This window comes from Oryzias latipes, chromosome 10 (genome assembly GCF_053564925.1).
Source record: "Oryzias latipes strain Hd-rR chromosome 10, Olatipes_Hd-rR_3.1".
In the NCBI taxonomy this organism is placed as follows: Eukaryota; Metazoa; Chordata; class Actinopteri; order Beloniformes; family Adrianichthyidae; genus Oryzias; species Oryzias latipes.
This window is the reverse complement of record NC_136246.1, coordinates 25,173,113-25,194,229: the sequence shown is the minus strand read 5'-3', so window position 1 is coordinate 25,194,229 and position 21,117 is coordinate 25,173,113. Positions and strand designations below refer to the sequence as shown.

The following is a 21,117-nucleotide window of genomic DNA, read 5'->3' as shown; positions in this document are numbered from 1 at the left end:
GGTTGGCAAGATAGGTTGCCATAGAAATGTTGACTCAGACCGACTTAGACCGATCACTGCTTACCAACGTTGTGTACGGTTCCCATATGGCCGTCTTGCGGAAAAATAACGGACTTCATTTCGTTTGGACCTGGAAGTTAGGCATTTTCTTTTGTTGAGACTCAGATTTTTAGAGACCTTCATACATATGTATAATGTTGACAAAGTCATTTATTTTATCATTGAGACGTTTCTAGATTTGCTGTCTCAGGAAACCTCCATAATGTCCTCTGCAGAAAGCACATTTCCATTTGAGTGGAGTGCCGTGGATGTGTGGCAAATTATGGCCATGAAACAGGGAAAAAGGTATTTAGGGCATTGAAAAGGAAACACTGAGGTAATAATTAAACTTGCCTAGGTCACATCTGATGGAAGCTCATTTCTCTTGTGATCGCAGACAAATGTACAGCAAGGCATAATAATGTTGAGACGTTTTCATTAATCATAGACTTTATCCAGGTTTTACAGATTGGCGCTAAATAAAGACACACGCATGCAAAATCTTCTAGGCTATAACTGGTAATGATCTTAGGATATGAATGTCTTCTGAAAGTAATGAATCTACAGCACACATATGACCCCTTTTGGCACTGAGATGCATTACATGAACAATCTCCACAAACTGGTTCTGTGTGTGTGTCTCCGTCCTCATTCTTCCTTTATTACTCATTTTTAACCTAGTGCTATGCACACGCCTCCCTCATTTCTCCTCTTTCCTCTCATTTCCATCTTTCCATCACAAGGCTTCATTTCCACCTCCTCACTCCAGCGCAAGCCTCCCCTTTCTCTACGCCGCTGTGACATCAAGTGCCGTAGGAGACTGGAGGGATGCAGCAAGAGAGGCTTCACCTCTTCTGTCAGACAGGCCTCAGTCACAGTCTGTACCCCTGTCTGGTGCGGAGGTATACACACATGGCAAATTAATCCCTGTGCCCTGTCTGCCACACATAGCATTTATGTCAAAAGTAGGACGGCGTGCAAAGGGAGGGGTGACATTTTCCAAAGACAGATTCACTGTGAGGAGCCATTACGCTCTGAAACAACACAAACAGAGGAGGAAACAGTGAGCTGCAAAAAGTAAATGAAAATACTTAGACAACAGGATAAAGAGAGGATAAAACAGGCAGGCTAATGAAGGGTAAACGAAGGGACACAAATAAAGCAGCTAATGAGACAGATGCATCAACCTGCTCTGACCTTTTCCTCTTTATCTAATCATGCATGCCTTATTATGGTCTTTTTATTCAATGTTTACCATTAATAATAGTTGTTGCCATCTCTTAGGACTCAGAGCAGCACTCGCACATATTACAGCCTCAAATCAAACCCATTTGTTTTACTAACTTCCATTTGTTGCACTTTGTCTTTTGCGTATTGATTGCATTCATCTCTGCTCAAATATTCCCACTGCGCAGCCCTGAGAATCTGATTGGTAGAAGCTGATGAAACAAATTCTGTTCCAAGCTCTTTTGACAAGAAGAAAAGCAATTTGCAGGTAAGGGTGACTGATTTATTCTGGTCAAGTAACCTAAAAGTCTTCAGACCTCATCTGACCCGAGGATCATCTCGGGTCCTCCGCCAAATCCCACATAAGCTCATAACTCAATATTGACCAGGCAGCAAGACATGATGCCAGCAACTCTTGGGTCCGAAAGGGAGAGCAGACGTCTTGCTCATTTTTCTTAAGAAGCTCTGTTATGTTGCTACTGAATCTTTGTGAATTTTAAATGTGTAAACACACTTTATATACCAATAATAAATTGCATTGCATGGTTTTAAATACTAGAGAAGATTACCTCATGTGTAAGAATGCAACTTCTGCAAGTCATGATGCAAAAAAAATAAAGAAAGAAATTCACAGCTCTTTCATCTGAGGAGCCCTTCACAGATGTTGCTTTGCAGCTGTGTGTGTACTATCAGGTGCTTCAAATTGACCATACTCAATTAAATGCTTGGTTACTTTGTTATCTTCTTCCAAATGTGCTTTGTGGAATCATTTGAGAAGCTAACTAAATCAAGCTGCCATATGCCTTGATGTGTTTTCACCAACCTAGAATGAATGAAGCTCTTAAAGAAAAAAAACAAAAAAAAAGAAAAAAATAACTGCTGCTCCTCTTTCCCCTTGAGATCCTGGGATGACGCTGGAAACTCACAGCTGTTCTTTTTTTACAACATAATGCTTTCCCATCAAAGACGGAGGAGAAAAAAGAATGACTAATAGAAATGTTATGCAGGAGCTTAGCTCTTTGATTTAGGAAAATATGATGGAAAAAAATGCTTGGTTAAAGTATTGAAGATCTTGTTTCCAGCATTTCTCTTTGAAGGTTCTTGAAGAAAACAAGTCCCCTGAGAACCATTTCAACGGTCCGTAAATGAAATTAAATACTGGGATATTTGATCTTACGATATTGTGGGTTCTCAGGAGTCTCGTTGTCAACTGCTACTGATTACATCACTAAATGGTACAGTAGTGGAAAAGGAAATCATAATTTGAAACAGAATCTCCTTAAATATGCATCAACGAAAACAAATCTTCTGTTTCCTTCTAATAAAATAAACCGTTTTATTAAATTGCAATCATGCAAATTCAACAGAAATATCCAATAAAACCAAATTTGGTAACCTAAATGAAAGTTATGTCCAACAAACTGGATTTTAGTGGCTGGAACATTCATGGTTGGCTACTTTGTTTTCATGCAGAATGTATACATAAATGCTGGTTGAGGAAACAGCAGGGTCTGGTTTAGTGGATGGGGGAACTATAGGGTGTAAAGATCAAACCAATTTCCCGCAGTGATAAAACAACATTAGGAAAGGAGGAAACTTGGGATGAGGGTAGTTTTACTGAGAGGTTAAAAAAGAGCCGTCTTTCCTCAAAGCTTTCACAGCTTTTAGGTGTGAGGGAAGAAAGACAACTGTCTCTTTCCCCAATCCAATTTTTGCTAAGACTTGTCTCCCCATCCACGACATTCAGGCTGTGCATGTGTGTGTGTGAGTGAGAAGGAGCGAGAGATGGTATCTCCCAGCTTGCCTGGAGACATGGCACTGTGTTTCACAGTTAACAACCAATTCCACTTGCAGAGCTGTCACATGCCGCTGCTAACAAAGCTAAAGCTCCCACTGCTAACACAGGTCACATTTAACAAGGATAACAGCATGGATTGTACCCATACTGTGCTTAATGCTTTCTTAACATATAAAACAAAAAAAAAGTCCTTATTTAATTTCACATAGACTGTGTATGCGTTAGTTCCACACATGCTTTTGTTTTTAGACAAAGATACATTCAGTACTTTTCTTAGTAAAAGGCAGGGGTTTTAGCAGCTCAAGGTCACATCGAAAATCACCCTAACATTGTAAAATATAGAAAAAAAGAGAGTTGTAACTGACAATTGAACTTCAAAACTAAGCATTGTTGCCGTCTTAATGCATAATGTCTAGTTTTTTTCCATTTTCTCCCCCTTTTTCCCCCAATGTAAACAGGAAAAGCTTTGTCACCACCTCACACTATTAGATAGCCAATTTATGAAGTGAAAAAGAAAGGAAGGAGAAGAAAAACAGAAGACACAGGTTATGTATGAAAAAGACAGACAGAGAAATTAAAGAACGTGTAGGCTCTTCCCAAGGGAGTTGCTGGCCTTAATTATGCTAGTGTGGCTCATCAGTCTCCAGGCTGGCCTATGGCCCACATGTCCTTTCTCCTTGTGAAGCAGGAATTATACATTGATGCAATGTTTGTCCATAGAATTAGTTTGACAGATTAGCAGCTAAACACCCACTGCTCACACCAGGAGCCCACAGGGACCTCAGAGCAGGGGAGAAGCACCAAAACAAAGATGTAAAGGAAAACAGAGCTGAGAAAAATGAAAAATAAATTGAATTTTGTGTCATGCTGCTGGATCACTGACTGTATAAGAGAACTAGACCGAGCGGTTGACATCACCCACACAAAATGGTTTACTTCTGGCTTCAACCAGATCCTTTTAGTCGCCATTTTTTCGTTACACAGACGTCACCATGTTGGAGCCAAACGACATATGTAAGCAATGATTGGTTCAAGTTAGTCTGAATCAATGTTTTTATAGCAACCACCCTCGCCAAGGACAGATTGTTTGAAAGCCAACACCCTTCCGCTGAGAGCGGGCTCAGGAGAATCTGTCAAACGTTTTGAACAGTCAACATGGGGGACAACAGGCACCACACTTTTTGGATTGGCTAGTTTATAACTTAAAGTAAAGAAATTATTTCATGAAAAGTAATTAAGATTAGCCTAAATGGGTTAAAAAAGACAGCAAGAATGGAATGAAAAAATGACAATATCCATTTACACTTGTCCTTCTGCGATGCATCTCCCTTGTGTTGCATGGGAAGTCCATGTCACAACCATCAGTTAGTTTACATTATGTCTCTCTGCTCCATTCCCCCTTGCTCCTGGAGGAGTGGTTTGTCCTGCCACCCCCATGTGGAGTAGTTCGTCCCACTCCCTTCACTGATCCAAAACTTTGGGAATCAGGCCCCCCTGCCCTCTCCTTCCTCACTGAGTTCTTGTAAAATGCATGTTTTGTGTCATAAATGATGTCATGTTTCTGTAATTCCAAAACGTATCTTTTATCATCCATAGTGAAAATGGACGCTGCGTTATCTGCCGTGTCAAGGTGCATTATGACATGCTCCTCTTTACGTGAGCATGTCACCTTAAACATGAAATAACATTGAATTAAGTTTTATTTTGAAAGTACAACAGATGCGCATGCATGACAGAGGCAATGTAAACATTCAGAGTGATTAATAAACGTTTCATTTTTTGTCTAAACGCAACAGAGACGCAGTGCAGATGCACCAGTGGAAATCAGCCTTTACACCGTCAGTGTGTTGGATGCACTCAAACTACTTGGCCATTTCTATTAGAAAATCACAAAGCCCCAAAGGCAGGAAGAAAGTTTTAGTATTGAGGATGGGTGGGAAAAAAAGCAGAAAAAAGTTGACATGATAGATGATGAGATAGAGTGTAATGGGGATAGATGTGACAGGGTGAAGATAAGGGAGTACAGGGAAAACAAGAAGTCATGCAGGGACTTGCTAATTGGAACAAAAGCGGAAATACACAATTCCTAAGTGAGTGATACTACTCGAGTATCTAACATAAGTGACGTAGTCCACTCAGAGAGCGGGTATGGTGAACTCTTTCAGTGGCTGTCAGTGCAGCATTTTGGTAGCTTAAACTTAATTTATAACCCCCAAAAAGGATGGTACTTGAAGTTAAACTACTAGGCAAAATAAAAACAAAACCAGGAGGTTTTAACATTTTACCATTTATAAAAAAACAACAACAAAAAAAATATTCTTCTCCGAGTATTAAAACAAGGTATCACAACATTTCCAGTGGTCTTTTTTAAATGATCTGTGTGTTCTGCAGAATGGCAGTAGTTCATTTGAAATTCACCTCTGAGTTGTGGGTGAGACCGTTTGCACGGAGCAACCTGCCCTGTTCCCTCCCTGTTGCTGAGAGCTCTCTGTTTACATTGTCTTCTGGTAACTTACAGCCCCTTAAACCCCTAACATAACATTACCGATGCAACATAAATGGCGAGCAATACAAGAGCTAGCCATCCAGTTTTGAGCCACACCAGCCCAGGTAACGTTCCAAATAGAGCGGAGCATGGTGCTTGTGGCTTGCTATTAACTTGCACACACTTGCAAGCTTTTTCCAACAGAAGATTTTACGTCTGCTCCTGATTCACAGCAACTTGAATAAAGAAGTGTAATTTCAAAATATTAATTTTCCTTATACATCTCCTTGAGAAAAATGCCACAAGAGCATGTTAAAAACACCATGATCCTGATTTTTATTGGGGGAAATATGTAACATCAAAACATTAAGGCAAGGATACAAAGGGTACTTTTAAAATAACCTTCAAAAAGCTCAGCTAAAATGAAAAATGCCTTTATATTCTTTCAAAAAATATGCCTTTCCAGGAGGTTTCAGTGCACACTGGTATTAAAGAACTCTCTTAAGTTGGGTATTAATGAGGATGTCAAGGTAAGGGATGTACGATGTCTAATCTGTTTGCCGTGGGAGGGCCTCTATGGTGCATGCAGCTAGCATCTGTGTTTTAACAGATTTGGTTATCTATTATAAATGAAAGATCTGTCTCCTCGTGCTCCGTTTACTGGTGGAATATAATCTCCTTGATAGCCTAGACTATCAAGCTTCACACTTGTGAGGAGGTTCAGTGCCCCTGCCGCAACACATCTCTGTTCCCAGAGTCCTCTTTAACCTTGAAGACAGACCCAGAAGGTCTGTTAACAACAGAACCGTGCTGGGAAACATCACTCCAGGTCCCTGAAAGAAACAGTGGTGGTACAGGTGGCTATGGCAAAACACACATATCTATAAACACAAGCATATTTTAGCTGCACGATTCAGATGTTCACAGACAGGTTGGAATTGGGCTGTTTCACATGCATATGAATATTAATAAGGGATCTTTGATAGGTTGCTGTGCAGCGATGCTCCTCTAAGCTCTCACAATTGAAAAGCCAAGACTCATGAGATGAAAAAGAGGAAAAAAAGAGGTAGAGAGAGAAACAAAGCAAAGAAAGATAAAGACTAAGCAGCAGTTGTGATTTATCATTCTGAAAATGTCTTAGATGTGGAGAAGGTCTGTAATCCATCAAAATCTCTTTTCTTATTAAATTCCTCAGGATACACTTTCCACTCCCTAAGTGTGGTTCACTGTCCCTTTTGATTTGATGCATATATAGTGTGGCTGCACTGGTCCAATGAAATAATAGTCAGGAATCAAGCAGATGTCTTTGGAAGTGTTATATTCTCTGTCCCTTGCAGTTTAGCAGATAGTAAGATAACTACATAGAAATGAAACTTTATGGCAAATATCAGAGTAGCCTGGCGATGAAGTGTCCACCTTCAAGATGAGATTTTGTGGGTTTTAAACAATTTGTTCATATCAAAAACTCAAAAGAACTTTAGTTCTTTGCTAAAATCTCAGCATTAACAGAGTTTGGGAGGTTAAACTTCTAAATAATTTTGCTAGGACTGCGTTCTTCTATGAATAGGGAAAATACAGATAACTCATTTTGGAGACAGGTGCGTGACAACCAGTGGCCTCATGCTAGTGTGAAGCACACACCTCCATCCATCCATCTTCATAACTTGCTGTATCCTTTTTAGGGATCACATGGCTGCTGGAACCAACCAGGTTAATGTTGGGTGAAGCCAGGGTACCCCCTGAACAGTTCACCAGTTTGCTGCAGGGCCAAATGCTCCCATGCACACCTAGGGACAACTTACAGATTCCAATTAACCTAAGAAGCATGTTTTTTCGACTGTGGGAAGCTAGAATGCCTGGAGAAAACCCACGCATAGATGGGGGGCAGGATTCAAACTCTACACATAAAGGATCCACCTGGGATTCTAACCAGTCACTGTGAGGCGAGAACGTTAACCACTGCGCCACCGTGCAAACCCACATTTATTTCTAACAAATTTCTTGAAAAGTTCAAACACTGCCACCTTATAAAAAAACAAATGGAACTATTGCTTAAGAAAACAACTTTTATTCTTGTGTGGTACAAATAAAAATGTATCATTTTCTGCTGGGAAAAGTGTGGTTTTCCACTCTTTAGAAAGCCATGTTAACCAGTTTGCCGAAACCTCCACTTCTGCACAATTTAAACGCAAAATAAAACCCCATTGCACTAAATCCTACATTATTGGGGAAATAGAACACCAAAAATTATTAGAAAATAATTAAAAACAGAAAAGTGTGTTTTGTGACGACTTTTTGTTTGGACAGAGGTGAACAATATTTACAAAATATGTAATAATAATAATTGTGTATATATACATTTTACCAATGACATTGGCAAATACAATACAGACCTTAAAAGGTTAAATGAAAAAAAAGAACAAAAAAGCTAAACTTGCTGCACAACCAGGCCCATGAACTTAAAGTTTAAGAAGCGAAAACACAAAGAATAAAATGTTCAGTCAAAAAGGGGGGAGAAAAAAAAGGTTTTTAGGCTAAATAAAGGCAAATTGCATTGGGAAAAGAGCACAACTGGATGAAAGAAAGAATCTGACCTGTGGACAAATTGGAGACCAGTAGGAACTGAATAGAAAACAAAATAAAGCAGGGCACCAGAGAAAGCCTAAAAAAAATAAAGAGCACAAACCAAAAAAAAGAAATTCTCTAAGTGAATGCAAACTAAATACACAACTTTGACAAAGCAAAGAACACACAAATAGAAAAGTCACATAAACTTCAAATAATAAAACTATAGACAACAGAGTCGACAAACCAAGGCAAAGCCAATTTACTGTAAAAAGTATTCCTTTTTACAGTAAATTGTATTTGTGGAAATAGATGCAAAGATATTTAGGTATATCTCCAAAAACTACACAGACACCTCAAACTGTATTTGACTTTGTCATTTGAAACATTTTCTAGTCAAGCGGTTTTCACAAAATAAGAAAAAATTAAATCTTTATTGAACGAAAAAAAAATTTAATCCAGAATTTTGGAGCGCACCATGGTACTATTTTAGGACTGACATCAGTTTTTAAAGTATTCATTTAGGTTTTGGTTTCCTTCATTAAACTGCTGGTAAACCATTGCTCAAGAACGTGAGTAATAAAAAATAGCACCCTAAAGTATGCAAGGTTTTCTGTAAGAAAGGCAACCGTTTCCTTTTTTCTGAAGCTTTAGCTCTGCAAGTGAATAATTAAGCATGCGCTTGCTTTGTACTTTGAGTCAAAGTGCTGGGGTAATTATATGCAGAGATAATTATGTGTAGCCTTTTGCTGAAGGAGAAGTTATCTTTAAAGCCATTTGTGAATGAGCACTGTCACAAAGACATGACCCCCTGACTTATTACCACTGCTGATTCAGTTAGCTGAATATAGAATATAGCAATGCATAGTCTACTCTACAATGCAGTAAATATATATAAAAAAAAAAAAATCATACTTTTTTTTTGCACAAATTAGCACTTTTTAAAACACATATGTATATTTTTCTTCTCCTATATAATTAATGCAATGAAGAGACCATGCTGGTTTTTATGTATTGTGTTGTGAACAAATTAGGCATTAGTTAGTGTCAGTGTCCTATAACCATACAATAGTTGCAAATTGACTTTTCCCCATTGTGTTCATTGTAATGGAACTTGTGTCCTTTTTGATAAATGTGAACCACAATCCAGTTTTCATTGTACTTTTTTCTCTCAATCCAGAATTTAACATCACTTCATATTTTTGTGGTGCATGCAAAAATGTATGCTCAAGCAAATACTCCTGCACGCAGGTTTTATTAATGTTCTGATCTTGTTAAAATTATTTTATTCATATCTTACGCACTGCTTTATACACGCCACACCTGTGGATTTAATGCAGGGCATCTAGCATGCAAAAGTCACAAGTCACATGGATTTTCTTAGGAAGACCATGTGGTGCAGTGCTAGTGATATGTTTGTTAGTACTACACTAAACTCTTAAGACATTTTCTTTATGGTTTTCTACAAGGTCTTAAATGCCTCAGAGAATTAAATGTTTTTAGCTCTCACCAATATAAAGAACACCGTTCTTAAATATCAGTCTACAGTCCGGAGGTACTGGCATAGACGCATTTTTAAGCCCTTCAGGTTTTGAGGTTGTAATTTGTGTTTTTACTTGGATTTTTGTGCCTATTCTTTTTGGCATTTTTATATGTATATTTATTGTACCCTTTATGTATGAATTTCTGTTTATTTTGTAATTTGGACCTTGAGTTTGTAATAAAATCATTCATTCCTGCCAACTTTACGGTCGTACACAGCTAAATAAATAAATAAAAAGAAACAGATGACCATATGCATTTTTCTGTACGATTGTAGAAGGGCAATAGAATTTCGAGCAGTTTAGGTTTAAAATACCAATTACCCTACAGAAAAGCTTGTGTGCCATTTTTGTTAATTGTTAGGTCAATTAATAAATTAAAATGGGTATTTTGGATCACAAAGCCAAAGTTAAAATCTTAGGCATTCAAAGTGTTTTATTGTTTTGAAAGTTCCCAAAGTATAAAAAGACAGATATATTTATCTGATTTATTTGAAGCACTAATGACGGTTTAAAACTAAATAATGATTTGGGTTTTGTACTTATGGGAAGATCCACAACTTTAATAATCTGAAAGGTCTTAAAGAGCTACTCAGATGAAATATTTGAATTTGGTGTTTTTAACCTGTAGCTATTTTCTGATGGAGGACTTACAGTATATCAAGAAAATTAAGCGTAAAATTGCATTTCTCAATAAACACTTCTTTTAGTAATTTGTCTTTCAGACTTACAGAACTCTGTAATTGTGTTTGTATAATGTAAAACTCAATAAAAATACCTTGGGTTAAAAAAAAAATTGCATTTCTGAGTAATTCTTTACCCACATTATTGTGAATCAGGTGTAGAGAAAAAAATGCACTTTAAAACAGATTGTATTTGAGAGGAAGAAAATGCTCCGCGCCATTCTGATGCATTCACTTGCAGACAGATCTGAGCGGCATCTGCCTCAAAACTGTAGAGTTCCAATAGCGCTCACCACTTTTGTTTCTCCGGTAATGTCAGGTTGGGAGTGGGAGGGGCTACTGTATATGCTAGCAGGAGAGAGTATAAACAGGTGGATGATGGGAAATGGAAGCCAACCACAACTCAGAGGTGAATTTCTAATGAAGTCCTGCAGCTCCTCAGAAACTATGTCCTAAAAAACTACACACATTTTTTTTTTTTTTTGTGTGGCTAAAGACATAATTATAAGTGAAAAAATAAATATATAAACACTAGAAACACTTTGTAATAAATCAAGAGATGAAGGGAGTGGGTCTTTAAAATGTGCAGCAATTTGAATAAAGTGTTTTAGAGCACAGATTTAGTCCCAACAAACAAGATTCAAGGTCAGGATTTGATACCCGCTTCAGCATTATTGCTCCTCAAAAAGTATAATGCTGCCCTGAGGCAATGAAAACAGACACACCCACCCACAAACAAACAAACAAACAAACAAACAAACAAACAAACAAACACACGCGTTTGTGTGGTTACTCTGCCAAGGACATCACACTAAATTCTATTTACTTTTGCAAACTTAGCCAAACTATAACTATTACCAACTTTAGCTCAAAACAAGAATTTATTTTTTAAGTTCCTTTCCATGTGTAGGAAACACAGATCCAGACAAGACATGTCATTATGCCAGGACCTTGCTAGTTCACAAATACAAGTGCTCTCTCACACACATTCACACACATGGACAAAACCTTTTGTCTTTTATTTCTAACTGACAAATTGATGGCATCAGTATTTATTTATCACCATTTTTGGATTAGTGCAACTTGAAAAATAAAAATGCATTTAGTGAAATAAATAAATTAAATACAAAGAGAATAGAAAGATACAAAGAAAGAAAGTGTGTGTGTGTGCTGGCCACCACCAGTGACTTTCTAATGAGGTAGTAGTTACCATGGAGACAAGGCTTTATGAAACTATTAAAGAACAGGGCTTGCCCTGTGCCATGGCGTTTTTTTTTCTGTGTGCATGTGCCCTTTGTGCAGAAATACTGAGTCTCTCACTGCAATCACAGGTGGGTTGGACTGAATCATGTCTGTTCTTTCTTTTGTTGAAATTTAACAGTAGTTTGTTTCTTTAGTCTCTTACTTTCACCTTCCTCAACATGACCCCTCACAGAGGTCAGCATGTGTTTTCTCAATGTTCAGCAAAACAAAAGGCTGAGAACTGCTGCCTAATGTTTTTCGACAACTATTCAGTTTTTCCATGATTTACAAAGGTGGAAAGATAAAGTCTTCGATTTAAAATTATATGGGTATGCAATAAAAAGGTAGTTTGCCATCTCTCGGTCGGTGGAGTGTCCCTGCCCCAGGTGGAGGAGTTTAAATACCTTGGGGTCTTGTTCACGAGTGAGGGAAGATCGGAGCGTGAGATTGACAGGCGGATCGGAGCAGCGTCCGTAGTTATGCGGTCGCTCTATCGGTCCGTCGTGGTGAAGAGAGAGCTGAGCCGAAAAGCAAAGCTCTCAATTTACCGGTCGATCTACGTTCCAGTACTCACCTATGGTCATGAGCTATGGGTCATGACCGAAAGAACAAGGTCCCGAATACAAGCGGCTGAAATGAGCTTCCTCCGCAGGGTGGCTGGGCGCTCCCTTAGAGATAGGGTGAGAAGCTTGGTCACCCGCGGAGAGCTCGGAGTAGAACCGCTTCTCCTCCACATCGAAAGGAGCCAGTTGAGGTGGCTCGGGCATCTAGTTCGGATGCCTCCTGGACGCCTCCCTGGAGAGGTGTTCCGGGCATGTCCCACTGGGCGGAGGCCCCGGGGAAGACCCAGGACACGCTGGAGAGACTACGTCTCTCGGCTGGCCTGGGAACGTCTCGGGGTCCCCCCAGAGGAGCTGGAGGAAGTGGCTGGGGTGAGGGAAGTCTGGGCATCTCTGCTCAGTCTGCTGCCCCCGCGACCCGGTCCCGGATAAGCGGAGGAAGATGGATGGATGGATGGATGGGTATGCAATAACAAAAAAAAAAAAATCGTTTTTGATTTACACATTTTTACTGTGTTTAAAATCTGCAGCCGAACTAGTTTAACAGAAGCCACATTAATTTTATTATTTCCCTTTTTATTTATATAATTACAGTTTAAAAATGAAACATTTTTTGAGTTTCTCAGCTAAAAGAAAAACCTTTTGCAAACTGTTTTCTTCATTATTAGAAGAGGATATTTTGTGCTGGAGAAAAAACAGTTTACGATCTAGTTTACGTCATCAGTTAGGTTTGTAATGCTTGCTTTGGAATAGAAACAGAAAACTGTGCAATAGAAGAGAAAAAAAGGAAATTTGACTCAGATAAAACATGCAGTATCCAAATATATAATACTTAAACCTCAAATGCAAAACCTTTGTGTATGTGTTGATTATGACGAATGGTGCAGAGCAAAAACTGGCATTTACATTGATGTTTTAATGTTAGTATCTGTCTAAAACAAATTGAAGTTTACCTCACTATATTATTCATGTACATTTGCCAAACTAAACCAAGACAATGTAATGACATTAACACATTGGACCTTTAAACACTGGACCAGTAATCTCTGACATCACTAACTGAACCACTTAAAGGAGACCTGAAGTGGTGCGGCCCAATTTGATTGAATATACTCCATCAAATACAATGTTCTACAAATGGCCATTTGGCTGGACATTACCAAGACACCTAGATTTGGGTCTATCAACACACATTGTACTGTAGTTGTCCATCATTTCTTCCAAATAGAATTTTAACCACATAATGTCAAGCATTCTGCAAGACAAATTTGGTTTCATAGAAACAACTTTCCATCCTTTTTTGACACATTCCAAGTTGTTGTAAAAACGGGGGAAAAAATGTCTTTTTTAGAGACAATTAAAAACTAGAAAGAGAATGACAATAACTTTTAGAGAGTATTGTAGGTAATATCAAATATACATTTTTGTAGCAATACTGTGCCCGCTTAAGTGTCATGCACATACAAAATATCCAGTTAGTAACTGGTAATCAGAAAATCACTACCATGTTGTTCTTTTTTATCTCTCTACTTATAAAAGTCTTACCCTTATTGCTGAAATATTCCACTCTGAATCCAAGACTTTCAATGTTGTGCTATGAAATAGGTCTTTTGCAACTTACAGCTTTACCACAGCTTGTGAATTTTAGCCTAGCTCTTACATCTTATTGTATGAGATTTGAAAGATGCAAGGTCAACTTCCTCTAAGCAAAAGAAGACTTGTAAAGGGAATACTTAGAAGGCCTCTTATGCATCTCCTCTTCTACAGCAGAGTGTAGGATGTTCCTGTTTCTTCTTGCACAAACAGATCCATCTAACAGGACAGACCTTAACCCCTGAGGGCCCACTTAACTCACAGCCACATTAACTGAATCTAGCACTTGCAAAGGCACTAGCGAAAGCCCTCACCATGAAATCCAGCAGGATACAGAAAACAGAGGATTTGGAGCAAGAGAAAATTGATCTAATTGGTAAAGAGTTGATGTTTTTTGAGGCCACTGAAATGGAAGAATGGGATGTGTGTTCATCAGATCGTTAGGCTGAATCAGCTGTGATTCATCCAAAAACATAGCTTTATGGAGCAATCCTCACAGCTGTCTAGTTACAGTACATCTCATTATCTCTTTGTGCTGTCTATTTTTCCGTCTTTCTACCGCAGGTAATAGAGAGCTATTCTCAACTTATCTCTTATATCAGTGTTCCTTCAGGCATCTCCATGGAGATAAAGTTGACCTCATGGGATGTAATCATCCTCCTCCACATTGCAGGTGAGAGAGGACAGGCCAGGGATCCTTACAGAACATGGTGAGAGCATGTAAGGCGGCACCCGCTTGTACACAGAGAGAAAAACACACAAAACAAACACAACTCTGCCAAGCACACTTTTTCAATTCACCCCAGCATAACCCCTTGTGTTTACTCCAGTGAACAACATTTTCACTCTGTCTCACTTTGAGGATTAATTCACCGGATAGAAGCTGGTAATATAGACCAATATACAGAAATCTGCGGATCCTCCTTATACAAATGTCAGATAAAGTCATCATCATCATTTTATTACACAAAGCCGATTACTCCTCCAGCCAGGCGCACACTGGGATAAAAGTGGGGATCGAGAAGAGTGCCCTGACATAAATTGGATTTCCTCTAGCCTATATCCTTAAATATGGATTTATTATCCATTAACACCAGTTTCCTTTGGTAGTCGCAACACCAGGATAACAGGAGAGTCAGTCTAATGAATAACACTAATGCAGAATATTTATATCATTTGCCTCTCTAGTATACAGAAAAACTGTCATTTCTTTTTGTGCATAATATTTTCATAGCAGTAATTCCTTTCCAATATCTACTTTGCGGAAATGTAGTTTATCTAATTTTTCATGTTTTATCTAAAAAGAAATATGGCTTTATACTTTTTTATAAATTGAATTGGTCCTTTAATCTAGCTTATTTTTTATATTAAACGAAATCCAAACAAAAACAATTAATACATTCACTAAAAAGAATGAAATTACTTTTTAAAGACATTTAAACAGCCAATTCCCCGTTTCCACTTTTCCATTTTGCTTTTCACTAAAGTCAATAATCCCTTTCACAGTTGAATTTGCTGAATCGTTCATTTTCTTCTATTTTGCCTCAAGGTTTACCTTTTCAGAACACTTTTGGCTTTGAGCGGTGCAAACCAAATTACTTCATAGTGCAGCCAACAAAGAGCCACGCTGAAATTGTTTCACTTGCGCGAGCAGAACAATCCACTTCAAGTCTTTTCAATTTTTTCACCCTGCCCATTTGGGTTTCTGTAAACATAGACAGAATGCACCTCAGTATCTGTTAAAGGGCAGTCGGAGACATTCCTTAAATATAGAAGCTCCTAAACTGCTTTGTTGGAGATTTGTGTCATGTTGAACAGAGCTACTTTTTAGAGTATATCATATGTTCACTTGGTCTGAGCCCTTAAATTCCCTCTTCAATCATATTTTGATCTATTCTAAAAGTGTTCCTACTGGCCATTAATATGATTATTATTTTTGGGCAAAATAACAAGAGTTGTTTTCTTGGACAGTTTCTGCAGAGCAGCCATAGTTCATCAGAAATTCACCTACAAGTGGGAAAAGCCTGCCTTCACTTCCCATCAACCCGTTGTTTACATGCTGTACCACTACATTTGACCCCTCCCCTGGGGCAGCGGTGAGCTGCAGACATAGCCATGCTTGGGAATCATATGGTGGTTTAACCCCCAACCCAACCCCTTAATGCTGAATTTCAAGCAGGTAGGCATTGGGTCCCATTGACTTTGAACCCATAACCTTCCAGTCTTATTTTATCTGCTCCTGATTCACAATGATTTGAATAAAAAATGCAATCATAAGTTTAATCATACATGTTCTCAATCACTAGAAAAAACTGCCACAAAAATATGTTAAAAACACAATTTTCATCAGTGTCTTTATCACGTTTGCCTTTTTTACAGATATAAAGTTTGCATGTGTGCATATGGAACTGCATCCTTGTGTCATTTTTTTTTTTCCTTTTCCATATTTTGTCAGTTTGCATGTTTTGAGGGTCAGAATTTGTTTCCATGCCTGCCTGGTTTCTGTTGGCAGGATTAGTGAGAGGACAAGATGTTCAGTAAAAGCCTTCAGTTAGCCATGCCAAACATTGCATAATGCTCCATTTAGCACAGCACAAATTTGAGGATTTAGTCTCAGACCTCTAACCTATCTGTAGGCCCTTTTCTGGATGGATCAACCTTCAATGTGTTTTACCAGATGGATAATGTCTGGTGATTTCCTCTGGCTTAGCGGGAAAAAAAAGAAAGGTTCCACGTCTCTTTTTTTTTGTTTTTGCCTTGTTATTTTTGCACAACTGATGATAGACGAACCAGTGGCTGCTTGTTCTACCTTAAAAATTTCACCTGCTGTTTCATTTGGTGGTATGGCCTAATGCACTGCCCTTTCTCTTCACAAACACAGCAGTCAACATGGGGTTTCCATTGTGCGCAGTGCAGCACAACACTCAAGTCTGCCCTCTGAATAAGTCAAAAAGGGTGTCATTTATCATTTAACGCGAGTCATGTGAGATGCGTGAAAAGCAAGAATCCCAACTCTCCACTAGTGTTTGACTTCCGAGGCTTTGTCATGCTGTGTAGAGCAATGTGCAAAGGAAAATAATTTAAAAGTATAACCTCAGGCAATGTGAGGACTATACAACACTAGAGCTTATCTGGCTTACAGCAGTCAAAACAGCGGTGTGTTAAGAAAGAGGTGATGTTTAAGTTTTTCTGGCAGAGGGAAGCTTAATATAATGACATGAAAAGATATTTCAAGTGTTTTTTGACAATTCAATGATACTTTTCTTTTTGCAAAAGAAAATGCTGAGTTTTGAGAAAGTGTGAAGGAAACTATTCGTCTTCTGTTGCAATTTCGTATTTTTTGCTTTAACTGCACATCCTTATATCATTTCCCCAGCTCACTTGTGATACTCGCACCTTTTTTTTTTTTTAACCTGTTCCCTGACTGGCTTAAGTTGTTCCTGTCCATCACGTTCAAGCCTTCGCTGTCCGAAACTCTCTTCCTCACACTTTCCTCTGTGCTCGTTTCTTTCTCTTCCCCCTCACATCCCCTTTTCTTCCTCACCGAGATGAATCCAAGTCATCTTCACACTAAACTACTCTCACCTCTCCCTCTCCATACCAACTATCTCTTTATTGACTTCTACTTGTCCTCCCATTCATCCTTTCAGTCCTTCCTGGCTTTTAGAGTGAATGATACAGATAGATGCTCTCTGCACCCTTTCTCAAAGCTTTCATACACAATCAACAGCTCCTGTATTTGCCCGTCTACCTCACATCTTCCTCTTTTCTCTTACTGTTTCTGGCACTCACACTGACATAAAACACAACAGTCACATAACACACACACAGTGTATCCCTTTACCCCTGAACCATCTCAAGCTGTTGAAGGGCAGGTAGATTCATAAAGGACAGCAAAACACTTTCCAACAGCTTTAGGAAAGACTATTTACTTTCATTCCAGAGAAGAATATACATGTGAGGAGGGAAATGCATATTTTATAATGTGTTTGTGTCAAGTTGTTGAAGCTAGAAACATCAGAACATTACAAAACATCCATGGAAACGAAATGCACAAATGTTCTCATACTAAGAGGACATCAGCCCTTCACATTTTAAATTGGACATTCAGTTGTTAAATCCTTTTTAAAAATAAATTAAAGCAAAAAAATAATAAAAAATCTAAAAGACTTCTGAGAAGTGGAGGGCTCAGTTTGATTTTCATGTGTCAAATTGTGCAATTTTTAATAATTAAAAAAGCAGGCAAATCATTTTCTGCAATGAGATAATCCTACAGGGCGTCTTATTTCTAAAGTAAGTCATGTGAACCTCTGTCACAAATGTTTTATATTTAGTTAAAACAATGCTTAGTTTTTATTTATACCAAAGGACGAAGGGTTTATTTATTTTTAACATAATAGTAAATAACACAAATCCAAATCTTATTTTTCCAAATTTTATGGAGCCGGTTTAGCTCGTGCTAGTTTGCGGCGCCTTCCATCCGTGAAACCAGGGTTCGAATCTGGGCTGCTCCCTATTCCCTTCTCTGCTTCTGTGCCGGTCCCAAGCCCGGGTAAGTTGAGAGGGTTGCGTCAGGAAGGGCATCTGGCGTAAATCATTGCCAAGTTAACCATGCGACTCATCCTCGAAAGAGAGGTTGTTTCGCTGTGGCGACCCCTGATTGGTAAAGCCGAATGACAAAGAAGAAGGTTTTTCTAAATTTTATGGGTCCTGCTAGATCATGGTCAGTGAAAAAAAAAGTGACCCAGATGGCTCTTTAAGAGTTGAAGGTTGCAGACCCCGGCCTTAGACCATCATGCCACCATTAGCATGCAGCAACAACAAAGCGCAAAAGACTTAAAACCTGGATCAGAAATTGCTGCCACATCCAAATCATCTTACATTCATGTTGTGAACATTTGCATGAGTGGAGTCAAAAAACAATACAAAACAAAAAAGACCAAAAATGGCAAGAAAATGTGCACCAAAAAGACTAAAAGTATGATCTTTAAGTTTTAAAAAAGAGCCAATCAATGCTCAGATTTCAAGGAATTTTGTAAATACTACACCGTTCAGTTCAGTGACCAACACAATGATTGGAAACAAATTGATCAACTTTTCCTGATGTTAAAATTAACTCCTTGATTCCTTGTATTTGCACAGAAGCAGGTGCTGTCACAGCCTCGTAATGCTCCAAAGACTTACATTGTCCGCACTGATGATGAAGGACCTGAAATGCAGAAGGCTAGGAAGATGGTTATAATTTAAAAATTAAACTTAAAACTTTATATTTATTATTTAAAAAACAGGAGAAAGCCAAGAAACTAAAGGGCGACAAACTAGATGAGCTGAAAACCAAACACCTAAATACACTTAAGATTATTCATTTAATTTAGAACAGCTGTGGATAATTAGAAAGCTGAACCTGATCTGTCTGTGACCGGGGGAAAACAGAACATGACTAGAACCAAGAAAATATGACGGAAAAACAAACCATCGCTGTATGCGATCCTCACATACAGCACAGACTGTAAACAAGAACTGCAGGTGGACCAGTCATTGCTCAGCAGTTCCTCCCAGCTGCAGTCTGAACATCTTTAGATGCTGTGATCATTTCCTGCTCTGTCTGCGCAGATGACGTTTACCATCTTTAATCTACTAAAAAAAAACACAAGTTGGACATGCACAAAGCTTTTTATTTGAACTTCTGTCTGTTTTTGTGCACAAGAATGAGACACACTCTCATTCTTGTTTGATTTAATTTGAATTAAATCCCAAATTTGTCAGCTAGAAAACCCAACAAAGAATATCAGAAATCAGCAAGCAGGAGCAAACTAATTATTAAAAACGGATAAGGGGTTACCTGTGTTGGATTTAAACATAAAACAAATAAAAAATTAAAAACATAAGCTAGAAGCATTAACCTTAAGTCCAGATTTTTGTTTATCTTGCATAGTTATCCTTTTTACTTATTTTCTGCCTCTGGAGAGAATTTCTCTCTTATAGTTTATTTTATAAATACATGCACAGTGTCGATTGTGCCACATAGGTGACATTAAGTAGCAGCTCAGTAAATTTCAGAGACAATCAGAGCAAATTTCTTTTTTATTCAGAAAATGACACCACTGCAAATCCCATCTTGACTTGAGATAAATCATAGTTTTATTGCCACTTATATCAACCTATAAATGAGCAAAACCATTAATATTCCCATTAATTACAATTGTTTTTTATTTATTTTTTATGTTCCATCAGGGAAAAGTTTTTAAAGTGATTTTTTGCTTTTGACAAAAAAAATCTTACACAATTGAACTGCTTTTGGTGGCATTACAACAACTGAAAAAAAGGTAATAATTAATAATTATTTCTGTGACGGTTCCTTTTTATTTAAATAGTACCACTTTTCCGTGTGCTAAAAAGGTTTTTGGGCTAAAAAGTTTGACTCTGTGGCAAACAAACATTATTTATCATTTTATTTATTGACCTCTTTTAAGCAGGACACATTAGTCATTTGGCAAAAAATGAATAAAAAAGAAAATTATTGTAAATCTCTGTATTAATGTGATATGGGCTACAGTGAAGCTTATATTTATTACAAAACTGCTGCCTTGGCTGTGCACACTGAAAAAAAATCATTATAAATCCTAAATGTTAATTAATTACAGAATAAACTAAGAGACATGGTAAAGTTCAAACAATTTTACTTTTACAACAGTCTATCGGTGAAGCAGACCCGGCAATACCAGTGCTTGTGCCAATGACCCATCGTTCAAATATTTAATTATGAGGAAATAGTCTCGGGTCAGAATGTTAATCAAGTTAAAGTACCAGAAAATTATCAGTAAACTGTGCAAGTATTAATAAAACAACATAGCTTGATGTCGATGTTCTGCTTGTGCACATTCATTTGATTAATAATACTCATCCACTGTGAACATTGTCTACTTAGAATTTCAATGTTTTGGTTTAATTAAAGATTGGCGTTAAAGAAGGCTACTTTTATGTGGTTACATTTGGTACTTGTTAAAAAAAAAAAGAAAAAAACTTTACCTTTTGTTTGATTAAAATAAATAGGAGATAAGACTAAATGATAAACATAGTCTGTCAAAAAAGTAAAAAAAATATTCATTAAGTATTATTTAACTGGTAAAAGGAGATTTTGTTATGTAAACTGATAAACTATATATATATATATATATATATATATATATATATATATATATATATATATATATATATATATATATATATATAAATTTTTTAGTTTTATTAGATTTACATGAATCCTATGTTTGCCTTTGTCTTTGGTTGTGTCCAAATTCTTTCACTACTTACTACTTAGTGCACTATTGAGCATGGTGTCTGAATAGCTCTTAAAAACTAAGGGTAGTCCGAGATTACATTT

At 37.7% G+C, this 21,117-nt stretch overlaps 1 long non-coding RNA gene across 1 annotated transcript in view; it reads right to left on the bottom strand.

Moving 5' to 3' along the window:
* LOC144994759 (uncharacterized) overlaps positions 1 to 20,712 on the bottom strand; it is a 67,459-nt gene extending 46,747 nt beyond the window's left edge. Inside the window, exon 1 of the long non-coding RNA XR_013658391.1 lies at positions 18,918 to 20,712. This is a non-coding gene — a long non-coding RNA (uncharacterized LOC144994759). The remainder of the gene's footprint in view (positions 1 to 18,917) is intronic.
* Positions 20,713 to 21,117: the final 405 nt, after the last annotated feature.